This window comes from Bison bison, unplaced genomic scaffold, assembly GCF_000754665.1.
Source record: "Bison bison bison isolate TAMUID 2011002044 unplaced genomic scaffold, Bison_UMD1.0 scf7180017864471, whole genome shotgun sequence".
Classification (NCBI taxonomy): domain Eukaryota; kingdom Metazoa; phylum Chordata; class Mammalia; order Artiodactyla; family Bovidae; genus Bison; species Bison bison.
Genome location: NW_011495032.1, coordinates 22,930,793 through 22,943,839, shown reverse-complemented (window position 1 = coordinate 22,943,839; position 13,047 = coordinate 22,930,793). Strand labels below are relative to the sequence as shown.

General features: G+C 38.1%; 1 pseudogene; it reads right to left on the bottom strand.

Annotated features, from left to right (window-relative positions):
- Positions 1 to 11,044: 11,044 nt before the first annotated feature.
- Positions 11,045 to 11,477, bottom strand: LOC105003635 (annotated as a pseudogene).
- Between the last annotated feature and the right edge of the window lie 1,570 nt (positions 11,478 to 13,047).

Sequence of the window (13,047 nt, the reverse complement as noted above, 5' to 3'; positions counted from 1 at the left end):
CTGTAGCCCTCTCTGCTGACAGCCCTCACTTCAAACTTATTTAAGTGAAAAGGGAGACTTCTTAATTGAGCACCAATTATGAACAGACACTATGCAGCCACCAAGAATACAGTAGGGAAGAAAACAGACATTATAGGTTGGTTACATTCTAAAAGGGCATTAAAGAGATAATCACAAAAAAAGTATGATGAGATGTACGATCATTTAACATGTATGACTAGTATTTTATCAAGTAGATAGGCCATATTTTACTTAATTATTTCCCTATTGTTTCATATTCCAAGCCATGTCATGATCATGTAAATACTATTTTCTGTATTCTGAATCATTTTACTAGGCTAGTTGCCAAAAAAGAAGATTAGGCACAGTGTATTTTTTAATTAGCTTGAATTTAAATGCTTGTTTTGAGGATTCTTATGCAATTTGACAACATCCGTATAAAGCACTTAGAACAACGTTGGGCATATGGTAATCTCCCAATACACACTAGATACTACTACTATCATTACTATCCTTAGAGATAATTAGAATTATCCTGAGATGTTGTGAGTCTTTTATGAAGAACATGTATCTCATGGTTCCCTTAAATACAGCATAGGACATATATGCACATATCCCATGAAAACAAAGCAAAAATCACAGGAAATAGAAGTAAAATCAGACATTTCATTTAAGTCTCTTTGGTATCCTTAGACTTCTAGGCTAGTACTCCCCTCTCCCCCGACTACTCTAATTTCTCTGCTCCAGAGCTAAGTTGATAGCATTCTAGAGTTAAAGATAAGGATCAGAAAAATTAAGTTCCTCACTTCATGATCCCATCATCATCTGAATTTTACCAGTTGCTTCTATCTTACCTACCATTTCTTTATGGTGTTTATGAAAGAATACTTGTAAAGCACAAAATACAAAAACATGCCTGTCGTTGGAAACAATATTCATATTTTTGCACATAACTCATTCATAGTTGTATCATTTATTATTATTGAGTTCATACTCTGCATATGGATGATCTGAAAATGTGACTTATAAAGAATATCTGGCTACTATCACAGCTTCTGCACTGAAGTTACAGTGCTCTTTTAAAAATACAAATTTGACCATTTCAGTCCTATGATTGAAACTCTTCAGTGACACATTTCTGGTGAAATTCAAAAGTAGTCCAAAATTTAAAGTACTAAGTTATCTGATAAAAACCTAGGCCCTGAGAATAAAAGGCATAAGAGGGAAATAAAAGTATTCTAAAGGTCACATTCTACTGTAGCAGGAGAAAAACAGAAGGGAAACAGAATTTATCAAGGGAGAATCAGTGTATCATGTTGGTGAATAGAGTATTTTGCTTTCAAATAAGAAAGACGATTAGGTGAGTAATGAGAAAAAGATAAAAGAGGTAGCAATTTAATGGAGTAGAAAAATATTGTAAACTCGCTGGGGAAAAATATAATGAAAAACAATTTGATCAAATCAGAAAAACAGGAGAATAAAGAAAAAATGACAATATAAAATAAATATAAGATAGAAGGAATAAAATATATTACATCAGTGATGACAGTACATGGGCAATAAACCTAATTCTCCCATAAAAGACAGAGACTATTAAATTAGGACTAAAGCAAAACTCAGTGATGTATTGATTTCAAGAAAATCATTCCCAATGAAGGATGAAAATAAAGGAATGGGGGAAGAAATACCAGGCATTGCAAAACGAAAGTGAAAGTGAAGTTGCTCAGTTGTGTCCAACTCTTTGTGATCCCATGGCTATAGTCTACCAGGCTTCTCTGTCCATGGGATTGTTCAGGCAAGAGTACTGGAGTGGGTTGCCATTTCCTTCTCCAGGGGATCTTCCTGACCCAGGGATCGAACCCAGGTCTCCTGCATTGCAGGCAGAAGCTTTACCCTCTGAGCCACTAGGGAAGCAAGGAAACAAAAAAGAAAAAGAACCCAGAAAAGATAAGAAGAAAAGCAAGAAAGCAGAAGGATAAAGTTAATATCAGGTAAGCTGGAATTTAAAGTTAAAAGTGATAATAGGACAAAGATGTAAATTGTACAATGATCAAAGTCACAATCTATGAAGACTTTAAATTACTTATGAACTCATATGAACCAAACAGCCTAGAAAATAAATAGATAAAGGAAAATCCATTGGGAATTCAAGGAAAACAATAAAAATTATATATTTTAATACATTTCTTTCAAAATTGGATGTATCTAGGACAAAGCCCTCAGATTTTGCTCATATTCCTTCTCCTGTTCAGAATGGCTTTATCTAAACTTATCACCAGGGGATTCACGCTCACCTTTTAAATTTTATTTTGGAATCATATTTTCCTTTAAACTTTTCAATTACTCCTTTCTCCTAACAGAATTTACCATTCTTCGAGTTCCAGTGAATTCCTTATTATCTACCTAATACAGATCTCACAGTGTTTTCCTTACTGGTGAAAGATCTACTTCCCCTAGGAGACTGTAAGTTCTCTGAGAGCTTTCATTGGCATATTGTTTGATTTACTAAGAGAAGTGCTTCCACCCCCAGCACAGACTTCATCTTCTGAAACCTGATGTTCCTATGTCCAACTCACCAAACATGGGCCCATCACACCTAAGAGGTGGTAAAGAGCAATTGGGGAAACAAATTTCATCTACAGCAGTGTAGTACCAATAAAGTAGAAATGCTCATCATAATATGTGCTTACTGAGAGGCTTGAGACTACCTCCTCCAAAGGCTTAAGAGAGCTTCTGAAAGCTCTTCAGCTCCGAGGGTCATGCAAGTGATTGACAGGCTTGTAACACTTGGATGAGGAGGACCAAGAGAGTGTGGACTGAAGACATGACTTGTCTTATTAATGGCAGATGGAGGTGTGGCCATGCCTGAGAAACCAAGCAATTAATTAGTCACCTTGGCAGAAAACAGCATAGAGAGCTGCTGCCAACCTGATCCTAAGTCCTCCTACCACTGTAACAGCTATGTTAGCTTCATGCGAACTCAGAACCCAATGATCTGGAGAAGGAAAAGAGGGAAAGTGAAAATCTGGAAGTAGACCTTGAAACAACTGATTTTATTTGGAAATGACTAAATTAAGAAATATGCCATTAGATAGACAAAAGCTGAATCCAGTTTGCAAAAAATAAATTGCATTTGTTCTCATCCAAGCTAGTTTCTTGAAAATATCATACCTGGCATACAGGTTTATATCCCTTATCTCTGGCATAGTGCCTGGTAGGTAGTAGATGCTCAAGAAATGACTATATGTGTTTGTTTTTTTATTTTTTTGAGAGGAAGATCAAATGGGGAACACATGTATACCTGTGGCTGATTCATTTTGATATTTGGCAAAACTAATACAATTATGTAAAGTTTAAAAATAAAATAAAATGTAAAAAAAAAAAGATTGCAAAAGCCATAGCATAAAAAAAATAATAATAATTGAATAGTTAAACTCTGAAGTTTTTTTATTTGTTATTGGAATTTGGGTAAATCATTTGTCTTTTTAGACTTTAAAGATTTTCTTTTATTTGTTTATTTTTTGCTTTTCACTTTAAAAAAAGAATAGTTTGAGACAGCTTTTTTAATCTAGATGTTTGACATAACTGAGATATGGTGATTTTGAAACTAATGAATGCAAAAGAGAGACCGGAGATCTATTTCCCAAGCCTGTCGATGACCACCTGAGATTTGTTTTTAAGACTCATTTCTTGGGACAGAGCTTTAGCCTCATGGAATCCATTTTATTCTCTATGAAATTCAGAATGAAGTAAAATAGAAGTAGTAAAAGGATCTCCTTAGAGATGGGAATACCAGACCACCTTACTGTCTCCTGAGAAACATGCATAGAGGTCAAGAAGCAACAGTTAAGAACCAAATGTGGAACAAAGATCCATGATTCAAAATTGGGAAAGGAGTACATCAAGGCTGTATATTGTCACTCTGCTTATTTAACTTATATGCAGAGTACATCATGCGAAATGCCAGGCTGGAATCAAGCTTGCCAGGAGAAATTTCAACAACCTCAGATATGCAGATGATATCACTCTAATGGCAGAAAGTGAAGAGTAACTAAAAAGCTTCTTAATGAAAGTGAAAGTGAGAAAGCTGGCTTAAAACTCAACATTCAAAAAGCTAAGATCAAGATCATTGCATCTGGTCCCATCACTTCATGGCAAATAGATGGGGAAAAATGGAAACAGTGACAGATTTTATTTTCTTAGGCTCCAAAGTCACTGTTGATGATGACTGCAGCCATGAAATTGCAAGACACTTGCTCCTTGGAAGAAAATCTATGACAAACCTAGACAGAGTATTTATTTTTATTTTATTTTATTTTTTTAGACAGAGTATTTAAAAGCAGAGACATCACTTTGCCAACAAAGGTCCATATAGTCAAAGCTGTGGTTTTTCCAGTAGTCATGTATGGATGTGAGAGTTGGACTATAAAGAAAGCTGAGCGCCGAAGAATTGATTCTTTTGAACTGTGGTGTTGGAGAAGACTCTTGAGAGTCCCTTGGACTGCATGGAGACAAAACCAGTCAATCCTAAAGGAAATCAACCCTGAATATTTATTGGAAGAACTGAGGCTGAAGCTGAAGCCCCAGTACTTTGGCACCTGATGTGAAAGGCCAATTCATTGGCAAAGACCCTGATACTGGGAAAAGTTGAGGGCAGGAGGAGAAGGGGGTGGCAGAGGATGAGATGGTTGGAGGGCATCACCAACTCAATGGACATGAGTTTGCACAAACTCCGGGATATAGTGAAGGACAGGGAAGTTTGGCAAGGTCCATGGGGTCAAAGGGTCATACACAACTTAATGACTAAACAACAACAACCACATCTTAAGAGGCTTAGTTATACATGTGAACAAACACAGAAACACTTATCTTTAAACTATTTTAATTTTCTGATGACTAGTGAGGTTGAATACCATTTCATATGTTTATTGACCATTTGGATGTTTTTGTTTGTGAAGTCAATATCCAGTGTATATACTGAGTTTTCTGTTTTCTTTATTCTTAATTTGTAGGAGGTATTTTTCCTTTTAAAATGTTCTAGATTCAAGTTCTTTATGCTAATAATACTTTCTCCCACTCTTTGGGGGTGTATTCTCTTTCTCTTTATAAACAAAACTTCTCTATTTTGATATAGTCTAATTTATCCATCTTTCTTTTATGCTCAGCACAATTTTTGTTTCCTGTTTAAGAAAGTTTGCCTTCTCCAAGGACACAAAGTGTTCTCCTGTGTTTTTTGTACTTTCCTTTAACGTTTTCAAATACTTAATTTTCCATACTGGTCCTGTTGTCATCTTTTCTCCTTTTCTCCTGTGGTGTAATAATAAAGATGGTTCGGTTATACTTCCAGTTTTATAGCTTGGAATCTGTGTATTCTAAATCATCACCATCACTAAATATTGAATCTCTGTGTACAGAGTATTGTACAAAAGAGATATTTGACTTTAAATTTGGGGTGGGAGGTTAATTTTTTTTCTCTTTGAGAAAAACCTCTGAATTCTTAGCAATTCTTCTCCCTCCCAGGGTGCTGAGATTTTTATGTGCTTTTGTAGGTTATTGTTCATCCAGAATGCCTATCCAAATCCAAACCCCACAAAACCACACTGAGAAAGCCATGTTTTCCTTAAGGTAACAGAGGAAGCAAGAGTACAGAAGGATACTAACTCCAACCCAAAGAAACTAGGCTTCAGGCCAGTTTCAGCTCTGAATGTGCCATTCCTCATAACCATCCAAACAAGAAAAGCAATGATTTTGTTACTGCTAAAAAAGAGTGGCAGGAACAGACACGCAGACATCAAGAACAGACTTGTGGACATAGCAGGGGAAGGAGAGGGTAGGATGAACCCAGAGAGTAGCATTGAAAAATACACATTACCATATGTAAAATTAGATAGCCAGTGGGAATTTGCTGTATGATGAAGGGAACCCAAATCCAGTGCTTCGTAATAACCTAGAGGGGTGGGATGGGGTGGGAGGTGAGATGGAAGTTCAATAGGGAGGGGATATATGTTCAGGTATGGATGATTCATGTTGTTGTATGACAGAAACCCACACAAGATTATAAAGCAATTATCCTCCAATTAAAAATAAAGTAAAAAAGAATGGCAACATCAGATTTGTTCTTTTGTAACATAATGCCTGGTATAAACTCCATGAAGGGCTCAAAGTGTCATCTTTATTTCATCCTCATGGTTCTAGATGTAAACAATATTGCAGGGTTTTTTAAATTATTTTATGTTTGGGAGAAGACATTATGATTGTTGTCTCTGGGATGGATTCTTATGGGGGTCAAAAATAAGTAGTTTTTTCTGTGAAACTCTTCCAGAATTTCATTTATTTCAACAGTTGAACCAAATATTGTATCAGAAAAATACACCATTATTGAAGCATTGTTTTGAAACTGCTACAAGATTAATGAACAAATTTTATGCCCTCTGCCAAACTTCATTTTCTCTCCAAAATGGAAAACTCTAGGAAACTAGAATATAAAAAAATATATATAACTGGCATCAAGCTTGAGAAAACCTGCAAATCAAGCAAAGTCTGCTTAGGAAGCTTTTACTCTCTCAATTTGGTCCATTATTATAGGAGCCAGACAGTAGCTCCGCAAATGGTATTCTATTCCCAGTGTACTAAATAGCCATAACTATGAAATATGCCTACTTAAAACACACACACACAGAGCTAATGCCTTCTCTCAGCTACAACATTCTGATTGGAATGAGTTTTGTTCTTTGAGGTCTAGGAATAAAAACCCAGATTTTTGTCTCAGATTCAGCATGTCACTCTGCCAATCAATTATTCATCCACTGCACATTGAGCGATTACTTTGTGTCAAGAACTGTGCTAGGTACCGAGATTATTAAGATGAAGAAGCTGTAGTCTCTGTCCTTCAGGATTTTACAGTAGGGAAAAAGATAAGTAAATTGACAACTATATTATATAGTGAGAAGTGTTATGGAGAGGAATCACAAGATGTAAGTACTATCAAAACTCAACATGGCATTCAGAGAAGATTTCTCAAAGGAGGTGATATGTGAGCTAACATTGGTGGATGAGTTTAATTGTGCTTATTGAAGATGAGAATAAGCTAAGAAAATAGAATACACAAAAAGAACCACACATAGATGATATTATACTTCAAATAATGATAAAGAAGGATCCTTGTGGGGAATGGTAAGAAGGAATTTACACAGTTAGGTGAGGAAGAGACCAGAAGATATGTTTAGGCTTAAGGAGTTGAACTCCAAAAGACAAAGTATAGAGAATAAAACACTGCAGAGAAGAAAAGTGGAAGAAGACAAAAATGCTATTGGGTTTGGTGCCACTGAGATCATTGGAGAAAAAATCAAGGTCATTTCAGTTAGATAATGGATAAGGTTAATGGATTGCCATGGGTAAGAGTCAGTGAAACGTGTAGAGACTACCAGGCACCTCCTTCTAGAACCTTGATTGGAGGACCAGAAATGAAGTGAAGTTTGATTGGTTTGTTGTGGCTGTTGGTTTGATTTTTTTTTTTAATTTTGTATTTTAACAGAATTTTAGATTTCAGAGAATTTCCAACACTGCTAGTAATTCCTGTACACTCTCCACCTATGTTTCCTATATGCTAATATTTTATCACATTTTACACATTTGTTTTGCCTCTTTCTCTCTCTTTCTCTTCCTCCCTCTCATATTTTTTCCCTTAAACTGTTTGGGAGTGTTGCCACAGATAATGCCTTATACCTCATCCTTCAGTGTACTTCCTAAAAATCAAGGATATTCTCTTACCTAGCTACAACACAGAGATCAAAATCAGGAAACTAATACAGATGCCCTACTACTGCCTAATCTACCCACCTTATTTAGTATTTCAACAATTATTCCATTCACTAATGGACTGATGCCAACAAATGGCAGCTCGTATGTTGCATCCAGTTGTCATGTCTCTTAGTCTCCTTTAATCTGAAACAGTTCATCAGCCTTCATACTTCATGAAGCTCTTGCATTTTTGCAGAGAATAGGCCAGTTATTTCGTAGGATGTCTCTTGATTTGGTTCAGTCTATGTTTTCTCCTAAATACCTTCTGATAAATGCATTTCTGGCAGGGATTCTGTAGAAATGATGTTGTATCTTTCTCAGTGCATCATATCCGGGGACACACGTTGTTGACTGGTCCTTGCACTTTTCAGTCATTTGGTCAATTCAATCATTTGGTCAATGTAGTGCTATCTGGTAGATTTCTTTACTGTAAACTTACCATTTTTTTCAAGTAATAAATGATAGTCTTCTGGGAGATATTTTGGGACTATGTAAATGTCTAGTTTCTCTTCAATATTTTACCCCAACTATAGCAGCTGTTGGTGATTTCTTGGTACAATTATTGTTATATTGGTTGCAAGATGGTAATTTTCTAAATCCATCATTCCTTCTACATTTATTAACTGGCTTCATAGTCTAAGGAAGAACTTTCCCTTCGCCTGCATTTATTAAATTACTTATCATTCATGTCACTGTGGACTCATGGATTCTCATTCATTCCAAGTGTTAAAATCATTTACTACAGTTTGTTTGTAAAGACACTTGAGTGTGTTTACAGGCATAGGAAAAAGAGCCAGGGGAGATATAGGAGAGAGAGTACATGATTGATGTAGCAAAGCAACTAATTCACTTTTATTCTGCAACTCTGTTAGATTAGGCTGGGTACTAAGAATGCAAAGATGACTGAAATAGGGCCACCTCCCAGAGGGAGTTCATATTTTGGAAGAGGGGGCTGGGAGGGGCAGCCCCCCTGGGAGAGGGAACAGAACTATTTGCTAGTGAGTTATTTGTAAGAGCTGCAGATATGAGAGCAGAACTGTGGGTGTCACCAAGGGGAGCATGATTAATTCAGGTGGTTGGTGAAGATTTCCCAAAGAAATGACCTTTGAGACAGATTTCAGTAGATTAGTTGGATAAGGGGGGAACAAGGAAAGAATAAGAAAGAAGAGTAGGAAAAACATGCCAGACAGAAGGAACAGCCATGGAAATGGCTTGTTAATTTCACCTAAAAATTTGAGAAAATAAAAATTTTACAGTGAGTGAAAACCAAAGGCTGCAAGGTTATGTGGTCACTTCAGGTTTAGGCTAAATTTGTTCAATTTGGAGATTGAGAGTCAGAAGACGTAAACACTTTGGTTCAGAACAAATCTTAACTTTTAAGAAAACTCCCTCAAGGACCAAGACCCAGAGAAAAAGACCTTCTGCCAACCCTCAACATTGCCACAATTATCAAAATGAACTCTTTAAGGAGTTAGTTGCCAGGTCTGTGTTGGCTCATTCAGGGAATCCCATGGGAATGTAGTATAACCCTTAGAACATTTGCTTTTAATTTTTGAAAATGTACTTACAGACTTCTTGCATGAGGAGAAAATGAATCTGACTGTGATGTTAATGATTTAGCTTTATTTCATCCACACCAACAAGAAGCAAACCAGAATGTAAAAAGTTTGGCTTGTTTTGGATTCTATCTTGTTTCCAAAGATGCAGAAATATGATTAGTTCACTTTTTAATAGATTAACATCTTATACTGAAAACAGCTCCTGTGAGAGCTTTTTGTTTTGTTTTCATTTTTGTTTTTAAAGAAAGGAGAGGGAGATTGACATAGTTTTAAATTCCTGGAAGAAAAAAAAAAAGGAATGCACCCGTTACCCCATTATCCAGTACACATAATACTTCCAAAGAAATTTAAAAGATTCTAAATCTTAGGTTTCATTTTAGCAAATGCTGCCTAGCTGCAAATGTAGGTCACATAGTTTTGGCATCCTGTGTGAATTTCCAGCTGTCTGCTGAACACAGAAAACAGAAGAATACGTGTTCCTTTGCACAGCACACTTGAGAGTGAATTTCACTTTAAAGTTTAAAGTTACTCAGTTGTTGAAACTTATTTTTCTTCAACATTCTCACTTCTGGTTTTTCTTTCTCTCTTAGATCAGGATTTTTAGATGGTAAAGAAAATATAACATTTTCTCTCTTTTGCCCTCTGTGGACTTCAGTTTTCTACCACTTTGAATTACAAATAAACTCAATCATGGTATTAACCTAATTAGGGTAACAACAACTGGTCTGTGGTAGTCCAGGGTATTCCTAATGCAAATACAGAAAAGCTAACATACCAATGGATTCATTCAACTTTTCAGGCAGGAGGATAAATGAGGTGGAGCCACGCCCCACTGTGGTTTATGAACTAGATTTATACATGGAGACTGACCAAATACGGCAGTAAGTAATAAATGTTACAAGAGTGCCACAGATAGCAAATGTCATAGGAAGCCCAAAGAGGACACAGTTTGGGGCAAGGACAAAAGAAAAAGAAATGTGTGAAATTCTTAACCCATGTGGTTGTTCCACCAAATTGATACAGCTAAGAAGTTCCCTCACTTTGCCACTAAACAGTCTCTCAGGTCAGTGAAATAAAATTCCACAGATATATATTGACCTTTTTCTTTTAAAGAACAAAAGCTGGCTAGAATTGGTTTAAATTAAAAGTGGACATGTGATGAAAATCAAAGGTGTCTCATAGAACCCAAATGCAGGGATGTATCCAACCTCTAGAAGAGTTGGGTCAAGAAACTGCCAAGTCATCAGAACCTCCTTCTCTCATCCATCTTTTCTTAGACTGCAGACTGACATTTACCACTTCTCCAGGCCTTGTGGTAAAATATGGCTGCCCACAGCTCTCAAGGTTTCCTGCTGCCTTGGAACTCCACTTCCTTTTTTTCAGAAGACAGACACTGACTAGGTCAGCTTGGAGAAAGGTGTCCATCAGTTAGAGTCATAGACAGTCACAGAGTAAGACATGATGGGAGTGGGTACGGGTCTTTGGCAATCTTCAAAGAAGGGAGAGCCTCTGTGAGCTGAAGCAGTACCCAAAATGTGTCTCAACAAACACTTAGTCTGTCTGACACAGAAGAAGAGATGCTGGGGTAAGATTAGTTTAGAATAACCCCTGTGAAAGAAGACAGTACAGAAGGGAATTATTTTATTTTATTTTATTTTATTTTGGCTCTAAAAAGAGCCTTTAGATCGTCTACTTTAAAATGTACGCCTTAAGCCCGCTCCCCGCGGATGCGACGAGCCAGCTGGATGTCTTTGGGCATGATGGTCACGCGCTTGGCGTGGATGCGGCACAGGTTCGTGTCTTCAAACAGCCCCACCAGGTAGGCCTCGCTCGCCTCCTGCAGCGCCATCACGGCCGAGCTCTGGAAGCGCAGATTGGTCTTAAAGTCCTGCGCGATCTCGCGCACAGCCGCTGGAACGGCAGCTTGCGGATCAGCAGCTCGGTCGACTTCTGGTAGCGCCGAATCTCCCGCAGGGCCACGGTGCCCGGCCTATAACGATGCGGCTTCTTGACGCCGCCCGTGGCCGGCGCGCTCTTGCGAGCCGCCTTGGTGGCCAGCTGCTTCCGCGGGGCCTTGCCACCGGTCGACTTCCGGGCGGTCTGCTTCGTACGCGCCATAGTATCTCACAGGTTTTATTCACAGAAGAGAATCTAATGACTGGAGGGTTAGAAAAATCCTCTGAGAGATGGAGATGGGCCATGAAAATGGGTTAATTGCAGAGATTATGGGTTAAATGGGTTAAAGGCAGAGATCTGCATAGCAGAGGGGAATGGGAATTAGAAGAGTTGGGTATGATGGGCAGAGGGAACACTGAGAGCAGAGAGGTTTGAGGGGAAGAGTGCCATGTTCTGACAAAATGACGGGTGACCCCTGGTAATTCTCAAGATTAGGTTTATCTACAAGTGATAAAGCAATGGAAATAGACAAGATCGAAGTCTGTGGCTTGAGAAAGTCTTGTGGCTTAAGCAAGACAGAACTTTACTCTTCTTTCATATAAAGGAGTCCAAAAATAGAGAGTTCAGTTTTGGTAGAATGACTCTGTGAGCAACAAAGACTCAGGCTCTTTCTATTATGTTGTGTTGCCAGTCTTAACACGTGGTTTTTTAAAGTTCAAGATGGCAGCCCAAGTTCCAGCCATTGTATCCACATTCTGCCTAACTCTTCTCATGGAAGAAATGAAAAAGGGCAAACTCCTTACCATTTAAAGGATACTCCTCACAAGTTGCCCACATTTCTGCTTATATCCTATTTTCCAGAACTTTGTCAAATGGACATATCTAGTGGCAAGACAAGCTGGGAAATGCGGTGGCCTTGGGTCCATGTAAAAAAATAAGTGCTATTTCTAAGGAAAAAGGAAAGAATAAATATCGGGAGACAAACAGCCTTTTCCACTCCTGCCTTGCCAAAAATGTAGGCTCTATATGAGTGATGAGGTTAGAAGTTAGGTTAGAAGTTAATTTAGAAGTCCTTGAATGTTAGGCCAAGGAAGTTGTCTAATTTGGTTGTCAATGGACAACCGTTAAAGGTTTTAGAACAAGCAAGATATGTGATCAGATTTACACTTGAAGAATATGGCCCCTCAGGTAAAAATAAAACAAGGCAGGAACTATTAAGTGCTACTGAGGGTTACTCCTGCTTTAGGATTTATAGGCTGTGTTGGAGGTAAGAGAGGCAAAAGGTAGGCGAGGTGAGTAGGGGGAGAGAATGGCTAGGAGATTACATTAGTCTAGATCTAGATGAGAATTAATAGCATCAGAATTGGGCCTGTAGCAATGAGAAGATGGGATAACAGAGGGAGGTGAAAAAGAAATTCCAAAGTTTTGAGCCTCAGGAATTGAGGACTGATGGTGCCCTTAATAGAAACAAGGAAGTCAGGAGGAAGAGCTGGTTGGAATGCAAAAGGGGAAGACCATTGGTTTGGCACCGAGTCCTGTGGTTAGGGCATCCATTCAGGGATGTCCTGTAGGAGAGCTGGAAAATAAGATGATGTGACCAAGAGTCTCCAGGACAACTCGGCGATTCTAGGATATTATGGTGTCACACTGCCAGCACTTAAATAGCAGCATGTGGCTGAGGAGTTATGATGCCACTGATTCATAGCCTGTGCTTGCCTTGCTGTGGGAAGATGAGGAGGCAGTAAACCTCCATCACTCTTTAGTATTGAAATCTCCGATTATTCCAGGTACT